This window comes from Diceros bicornis, chromosome 14 (assembly GCF_020826845.1).
Source record: "Diceros bicornis minor isolate mBicDic1 chromosome 14, mDicBic1.mat.cur, whole genome shotgun sequence".
NCBI lineage: Eukaryota > Metazoa > Chordata > Mammalia > Perissodactyla > Rhinocerotidae > Diceros > Diceros bicornis.
The window spans coordinates 50,912,851-50,922,169 of NC_080753.1; the positions used below are offsets into that span (position 1 = coordinate 50,912,851).

The following is a 9,319-nucleotide window of genomic DNA, read 5'->3' on the forward strand; positions in this document are numbered from 1 at the left end:
AACAGGTTCTCCCTCAGAGTCCTCAGAAGGAACCAACCCTGATGACACTGTGATTTTGCGCTTCGAGTCTCCAGAACTGTGAGAGAATAAATTTCTGTTGTTTTAAGCCACCCCGTTTGTGGTACTGTGTTACGGCAGCCCTAGGAAACCAGTACCTTGAAGGCAATAGACATGGAGAGAGGTGGGGACGGAGGCCGTTTGTGGTACTCAGCACACAGGGCCCTGAGAGTGAGTGCCTCCTTAAATTTTGCATCCTAGCCACCTTGCTTGCTTCCCCCTAGTCCCTAGCAGCAAATTGTGAAGTAAAGATGATATGAATCCTAACCAATATTAGCTCAGTGGTTTATCCAGTTTATGCCAGTTGTCCTGAGATTATTTTGTGTCTCCATGGAGTTCTTTCAATGCTCAATGTGGACTTGCCTCAGTAAATTGAGGATAGAACAAGATCACTCTTCTTTACCTTCTAGGCTAGAGCTGCTGCAGAGTGCTAAAACCTACCACCTGTAAGTGATTGCAGAGCAGTCAGGGCCACCTTTTTCAGTGCTTATGACGTGGTTGGGGTTTATTGCCTCTGGGTCTCCATTTTGCACCACGGGGCAGACTTGCAATGAGATGCCTCTATCCTCAAGGGTGGTGAGGTGAACAAATAGCTGTGGGGAGTATTTAAGAAAAATTTATAGGCCCCAGCTTATCTGGGTGAGAAGCAGTTATTTTTTTCCCCCTAAGGTTCATTTACAGAGAATTAGTGTCCTGGCAGGAATGAATATGTTGGGGCATTGACACCCATCAAAGCAACTTAGAGGAGAAGTGAACCTCTTTTTTTTTTTTTTTGAGGAAGATTGGTCCTGAGCTAAGATCTGTTGCCTATCTTCCTCTTTTTCTTTTTTCTCCCCAAAGTCCCAGTACACAGTTGTATATCCCAGTTGTAGGTCCTTCTAGTTCTTCTATGTGGGACGCCGCCTCAGCATGGCTTGATGAGCGGTGAGTAGGTCTGCGCTCAGGACTCAAACCAGCGAACTGTGGGCTGCCGAAACGGAAGGCGCAAACTCAACCGCTACACCACTGGGCTGGCCCCCAGAAGTGAACCTTTGATAATAACAGCAATATGTCCTCCATGTGCTACAGGAATAGCTGGACCAAGAGCTGAAGTCATTATGACTCATCTAATGATATTTGCATGTATTCTGCCCCGTTGGTCAGTTAAATTGTGGATCCCTGTTCATTGTGATCATTAGAAGGACCTCAGGCTACAAAATAAATTTACTTAATCTTTGCTTTGAGGTCTCAGTTTTTCCCTTTGTGCCTTGCCAGAGCTCTGAGGATGATACACGTTACATGGTTGACATTTGCATATGTGTTGGAAAATGTGTTCCTTAGAATAAGAACCTTGGGCTGAGCCTATGTCAAGAGAAATTTCCTAGCGAGGAAATTCCCTAGTGAGAAGACTATTTCTGGAGCAACTTTTGCTGTAATAATAGCATTGCCCTCCTGCAGGGGAAAGCCTCAGGCCATCCAGAGACTAGAGGTGTTACAACTATGACATGAGATTATCCCATGGACGAAGGGTGGTTGAAAGAGTCAATTTGCAAGTTTGGGGCGCAAGTATGATAACCTCACAGTTGGTTGCTATGGGGTGGTCGGACTGGTTTCCCTGAATTACACTGGGCACAAACAGGGCAGAGCACACAATGAGAAGCTGCTAGACTGGAAAAGCCAGACACAAGCAAGCATTTTTAATCTGTCTGTCCCCTTGTCCCTTCTTTGCCCAAGCATGTCACTATGTATTTTGCCATGTCTTGGACAGGGAGGAGGACATACGGGCCGTGGAAAACCTATCTGGCCATAGCTAGGATTTGTGAACAGATGGAGGAAGTGGCCTGCTGGAGCTCAGGAAGCCTTTTCTATAAGAGGCCCCGTTTTGTGAATTGGAGCTCGGGGCTGGATGAGGAACTAGCAAAGGTGCCAAGGTTGAGGGCTGATGTTCAGTGGGGGAAGTGTCTTTGCCCATCAGCTGTATCAACCCAAGCTTTTCCCTTTTAAGTCATTGAACTGATTTACCAAACAAAACCTTCCTGAGTACTAAGTAATTGTTGCAAATCCAATAAACCTAAATCCAGTAAACCTAAAGTTCTCCTAGATGTTTCAATACTGAGAATGACTTAGGAAGATTTCACCATATGTCTAAATTGACTGCACAAATATATGTTTCAATTTGTAGTGAAAAGATTATCATAAAGGCAAAATACCAAATATGTAGACACCTTAACACAAATGTGTTGGCACTAGTGTTCTGATTCTCTTAAGCATTTCTATACATAATTCTAAATTTCCCCAGGCCTAAAAATACTTACTCATTTAAGGAAGATGGTTACCCTACCAGTTAACTGATGTTCCCTACTTGAGGGAGATTTCAGCCTGAAGGCTGCCTGGATTCTCATTTGTGATGCTGATGGAACATGATGGTTCTTGTTATTCCTTTATGATTCCATAACTACAAGGGGGTAGTGGTCCCTTACCCCTTCCCTGGATTTAAATTACACACATGACCTCAACTGTCTACTCCAGGAGTTGGCAGAAGGCTCCAGCTCCCACCATCACTGATAAATTTAAGACATGTGAAGGTTTTTTCCTGTAACCCTGGAGACTTTTGAACTTGATTGGTTCTTACTAAGTTTAAAGACCTCCAGGCCTCCTGGCCTTCCATTCTTTCATACGTAAAAAAGAGAAGACAGAATCCTTTAGGATAGTGAACGTTATAGTCAATTAAATTTTGTATTTCTATGTGATTTTCACTGACTCGAGGTTACAACTTAGGAGGTTGGTCAACTGACATTCTTTTTTAGTCAGAAAATGCTTTTTAATTGAAGTATTTATATTTTCTACTTTCTGTATTCTTCATCAATATAATAAAATGAGTCAATAACAGCAATAACAAGGTTCAATACAAATGTATTCTATTCTATTCACTTGCTTTTACAAATTTTGAAAATTTCCATTAATTGTCACTTTTTGCACATCATTATGGACCCCATGGCTTTTCATATTTAGTGTACATCAGAGGGCACAGTCATCATTCTCTTTTTGAAGCTTAGATTGTGTCAACTTTGGTCAATGAGACCTTTTCAGATGGCTCCATTAATTTTTGAAAACTTCTTTGTTTACTGATACAAGATGTTCTAGGCCTAGCTGTACGTATCTGCCCCAGACATGGAATCAACCATTTCTCCAAAGACCCCTCTTAGTGGAACAGAAATTTTACAGTTGAGAATCTAAGTACAATTTTGCATTGTAGAGTGACTTTTTCCCAGGACTATTTTGGTAGAGAGCTGGAAAAAAATTATATATAAAATTATCTATTTTATTATAATAAAATTATATGTATATATAAAAATACATACACCCACTCACATATAAAGGCATATTTTCATATTGATTCTACTTAAATTCTTGATTTTAGAATAATTAATCCTTTTCTTTTATACTGAAAATCTTTGTTCCTAAAAAAATAATTTCTTATCGTTTTACAAACAATACAAGAAAATAATTTCAAATAATATTACAACATGAAGAATAAAATTACTGACTAAAGTTCAAGAACTTTTCTGCAGGTTTTGTCTTTAGAAAGCATCCCACAAAAGATATTCAAGCAAATTATTTTGTTCTGTGGTCATCCATAATCACTCTCTTTAAGTGGCTCTGTCATTGCTTATCTGGTAGATAGCTTATTTCAGTTGTTTCAGCTCCCTTTCAATGCGAGGTCATTGGCATTCCAACAGCTGGCAGTTCTATTTCTTAGGAGGTGGAGCCTGTTGGCTACTAGGCTACTGGTCTTGTCTTGCTGGAGATAATCAGCTACTGGATGAGACATAAGTCACAAACTTCAGAAAGGCTATCTGAAAGGAATACTTTCGACAAACATTTGAAATATGGTGTTCTTCAGCAAAATATTCAGAATTTTTATAAAGTTTACATAGTTGTTATTCCCTAGGAGAGGAATATTGAGTATCTATAAAGGGGTTATGGTATTGTCCAGGGGAGTAAAACATTAATAATTTCCTGATTGGCTGAGACTTTTAACGTTTAGACCATATGACCAGAAGTTTTGTTGGCTATGGAGGGCTGATTTCCTCATCAGGCTTTGAGTTACATTTGGTCCCCTTTACAAAATTAACACCTTCAAGCAGTTTAATGTTACAACTAGTTATTATATTTGATTTCCTTTTTAAGTATTTTAGTTTTCTCTCTTAACAGATATAACCTTCCCGAGTCCTTAAATTACTCCAATAAAGCTAATATAAATATAGCAAACCTTTTAAATATAGTGAAACTTAAGTTCTCTTAAATGTTCCAACCTTGTGTATAAATGCAGTATGGGTTCAACTTAAAGTTACAAATCTAAGTATGATGAAGACTGTGCCTTGTCCCCTAACATATATTTCCCCTTTCTTCCATGGTAATAGACTCCTCGATTTTCATCTGGGCCATCATCTCCTACAAAACGCACAACAATTTTCCAACCTCTCTTGTACCTGGATGTGGCCATGTGACCAAGAACTTCCTACAGGTATTGTTGTGGGCTAAATTGTGTCCCCACCCCCAAATTCATATGTCAAAGTCCTAACTCTCAGAATGTGACTGTGTTTGAGACAGTGTATTTAAAGCAGTAATTAAGGTTAAATAAGGTCATGAGGGTGGGCTCTAATCCAATATCCTGCTGTCCTTACGAGAAGAGGAGACAATTTGAAGACACAGGGAGAAGATAGCCATCTACAAGTCAAAGATAGAGGCCCCAGAAGAAACAACCCTGCCGACGCCATGATCTTGGACTTCCAGCCTCCAGAACTGTGAGGAAATAAATTTCTATTGTTTGAGCCACCCAGTCTGTGGTACTTTGTCATGGCAGCCCTAGCCGACTAATACAGGTATGAAAAGAGAAGTGGGGTTTGAAATTCCCAGGAAGCTTTCTTAAAGGTAAGAGACACATCCTTCCTTCTCCTTCCTTCCTAGTTCCTGCTGACTATAACCAGAATGTAATCGTGGCTGTCTTGCTCCCTATGTGACCTCAGGAATAATGAGTAAAGCAACAGGACAGAAGGAGCCACAGTCCCTGTCGCTCACTCTGGAGCCCATCTCAGCCTGGGAGAATGGTTTCTAGACTTCTTGATTGCAAGAGAGAAAAACACATACTTAAGTCAGTGTTACTTTTTGATTTTTCTATTTTTCACAACCTCATCCCAACAAATACATTCCAATATGTATTTCAAGTTGGAATTACAAAGCCAAATTTTCTTATAGATTAGAAATACCTAAATACCAGATATCCACAGATTCTTGCTTAGCTCCAAACATTAATATTATGTTTTTGGTTCTCTTAAACATTTTATTTATTCTTTGTTATAAAACTTGATAAAAAATAGTATTTCAAACTGTACAGTCACCAGAAGTACACAATTGTCAAATATGCACACTCTTCACTTGGCGTCTCCAGTACCTTCAGCTTTCCGGGCCTGGTCTGTTTGGCATCTCCATTTTCTGCACGGTTATTCCTTTCCTTGCCACCATCAGCTTTCCCCATTTCTCCGTTGGGTACCTTCTCTCCCTTCTTTGGAGGGGCCTTTTTAAGCTTGTTTTCTGGCTTTGGAGGAGAAGGTTTAGCAGATAACCTTGCAGATCTTCTCTGTGGCTCATCCTTCACCTTGACTTTATCTTCTTTGGCATCCTCTTCAGCCATTCTCGTGGGCATGGTGGTGACAGTGGTGGGAGGTAAGCGTTGGACATGGGATACAATAGGGGGGAGGCACTGTCGCCTCTTCTTCTTCACACTGCTCCTTTTAAACATTTTAAACACCACAATTTAACATCATTTAAGCATCAGATAACACATTTTAAACATTTAAACATCACAATTACTTCTAAATAATAATTATTTCTAAATATGTTGGTTCACTTTGGATCCTATGGAAACAAGATGATCCTACACAATGTCAGAAGTGACCTTCCGCTGTAACTTTTTGGATATACAACTTGCCTGAGGTTGCATAACAACCAGCGATTTTGGCTGAGGACCTGTCAGAGTTCTTGTCAGTGACCTTGATGGAACATCCTGAGCTCTATTTGTAGTCTGTAACAGGGAGAGGAGAACTTGAGGTGTTGACCATGTAGTCCATATGCCCCCATGTCATGGGACCATCTGGTATACCCATGGAATACCAGACTGATTCCTTGATTTGATTAATTTTCTCTTAAGACCTTTAAATGTCTTTTATGGCCAACTTTAAAGACCTTTGAACTTGATGGAATCCTGAAATGTTTTCAGAAACTTCTGCCTCTGAAGACCATGCTACTCTTACACATGTTAAAATGGTAGCTAATTGAATTCTGGATTTCTCTCACGGCTTTATGTGACTGATGAGTCCCAGTTTTCAGGGTCATTCTGCTGACAGGACACACCTAGGTTTGAAACCCAGCTTTGCCACTTGTTGGCTGTGGGGTGCTCGGCAAGTTCCGCATCTGTTCTGAGCCTCTGTTTCTCCATGTGAAAACGCACTAATACTAATACCAATTTCATTATCTCATTCATTGTGTTCTTCACCTCCAACATTTCTGATTGGCTTTTTTTTATAGTTTCAATCTCTTTTGTGAAGGATTCCCTCTGTTCATTAATTTCATTCCTGAGTCCATTGAACTGTCTTTCTGAGTTTTCTTGTAACTTGAGTTTCTTTGTGATAACTATTTTGAATTCTCTGTCATTTAGATTGTAAATTTCTGTGACTTCAGGATTGATTTCTGGGTACTTGTCATTTTCCTCCTGGTCTGGAGTGTTAATATACTTCTTCGTGCTATTTGATGGGGTGGACCTTTGTGGTTGCACAGTGGTAGTATCCAGTTGCAGATTCCACCTGCCATCACTGGGGGAGGCAGGAGCTGTGTTTTCTGAGCCCAGTGTGACCTCTGGCAGTTGTGCCTGTCCATTGGAAGCTGTATCCACAGGGCCTCTCTGTGTTTGCCTGCTGGCCACTGCTGCTTTACACACATAGGTGCAGGTGCTCTGGTGGGGGTCCCTTGCTCTGGCTGACTGGCCGAGCTGGTGCGCCAGGTGGTGGGGGGAGGGACATTTTCTTTTGCATGCATGCTCCTGCTCTGTACTCACTGTCTGCCTGCCTGGCCTCCTCTGCTTGGTGGGGACACCCCCACGATTGCTTAGCCACCTCAGTGTGGAGCATTCTCACAGGCTGGGAGGCAACTCTGAAAGTGAAAGCACTCCTGCAGAGTCATGTGCTGGCCACCACGTGAGGTCCCAAGCCCTAGATTGCTGCTGCTGGGGAGAAGGAGGAGATCTGCTTACCTCCTTCACCCACCTTCAGATGTATGGCTGCCTGAGTCTCTCAGACATCAATTGTGTTGTGTGAATGCCTTCTGTTGGTTTATGAATGTCCTTTTTGTTGCATTCTAGGGGGGAAAGCCTAAGGGAAGAGCTTACTCTGCCATGATGCTGACGTCACTCTCTCTACTAACACCTATTTCAAGGTGTTTACTGAGAGAATTAAATAAGATAATGTACATATAGTCTTTATCACTGTGCTTGGAACATGGCATTTAATAAATGGTAGGTATAATAATATATTAGTGTTAATATTATTTGATATGAAAATGAACTCAGATGAATTAATGTACAGTGTGAAAGTGTGTAGACATGTTAAAGAGTAAACATAGACTTTCATATACATTTCACTCTTCCCCAGTCTTGGGATCCCACCCTCCAGACCCCTAAGGAGAAGTGTTTGCCATCCTTGGAGAAACTAGCATGAGACTTTTTCTCATGTTAAAATTTCAAAGCCTCTGTGGGAAGTAAAGATTTTTAGTGTGTCTCTGGTCTTTTTCTGAGTCGAGGTGTTGTTGGAGGGGAAAGAGAGAATGCAAGCAAGGAGGGCCAGTGAGCCGGGAGGGGACTGGGTGCTGGGGACTGTGGACGGCAGTTTGGAGCATTAAGTGGAGAAGCTGCAAAGACTTGAGTCATGTGTTTCCCATTCTCAATTCAGCCAAGTGTCTGGTCTCTATCTCTGTTTTCTCTCACCTCTTTCACTGCATTAGTCAAACACTGTTACCTTCGAATCCATAGCATTTCTTCCTGCCTTGTTGCCCTGGAAACAGCTCCTCTTACCCAGCCAGGAGGGGTTATTGATTTCTCTGCCTTCTTTGAACCTCTTTTTAAAAATTAAAAACAACAACATCAATGAAAATCTTGTCTTCTAAGACATCTTCCTTGAAAAACTTGACCATTTACTAGTATGCATATTTACCTTCTCTTTAGTAACGATCAACTTCCCATTTTTTTTTTGGTTTATGCATGGTTCGTTTATCTCTAATCAAATTCAGCCCCACCTCTATTTTTTTTGGTGCCATCTAGTATATTTGATTGAATGTATTCTTTTAGTACATTTTTATTAATGTTAAAATTAATTTGTGGCATCTGCCCAGTTGCTGGCTAATAGCTTCATGTAGACACTTAATGCATAAACCCTGACTTAATGCAGACAACCCCGCCATATGAAAGAAGGAATACCACATTTCATGTGGTGAGCTACCCATTTCAAGTGATATTTCCTATAGTAAAATTCTGGTACAATTAAGCCTAACTTAAGGACCAACACATAATAACCTGAGCTTTGAAAGGTTTTAGAATAACTATAGTTCACATCTGGATGAGTTCTCAGAGGTCACCAAAGCCTTAGATTCTTAGGGAATAATTAATTTAATCAAGAGCGGAAATAAATTCTACGGCCAAACTACTTCCCATTTTAAAAAGGAAACAGGCAACTCCTCTAAAATACGATTGACTGATAAAAACTGATATCTCCATCTCCATTATTACAGTAGTAAGCACACCTGCACACAAAAGCTCTGGGCTCTGTGGGACCAGTGGCAGTTTACTGCCATGCCTCTCATGGAGACGTGCCCAACATGTTCTCCTTAGCTCTTCTGTACTCAGGGGGAGGGTGGAAGGAGTGCTCCTACCCCACGTGAGGCATCCATGCCCCACCTCTGTCCAGGAAAGATACTGTGCCCAGGAGTGGGCTGTTTGTGGGCAGTGAGTCAGTGTGGGTCCACACACAAGGAGGCTTGTCCTTCTGAGTCTCTTCCTCTCTCTGGGTCCTGATACCCAAACCAGAAACTTCTTCTTGCTCCTCCTTGATATCGCCTAGCTCCACCCATCCTGGCCTTTTTTTCTCATTTGAGGAAATCACCATTTTATCTCCTCTTTCCCCAGCCCCTATATTTTCTAGATTCAAGGAGATGAAAGCAGACTCTCTCAGCTAGC

General features: G+C 41.2%; 1 pseudogene; it reads right to left on the reverse strand.

Moving 5' to 3' along the window:
• Positions 1 to 5,471: 5,471 nt before the first annotated feature.
• Positions 5,472 to 5,746, reverse strand: LOC131413509 (non-histone chromosomal protein HMG-17-like; annotated as a pseudogene).
• Between the last annotated feature and the right edge of the window lie 3,573 nt (positions 5,747 to 9,319).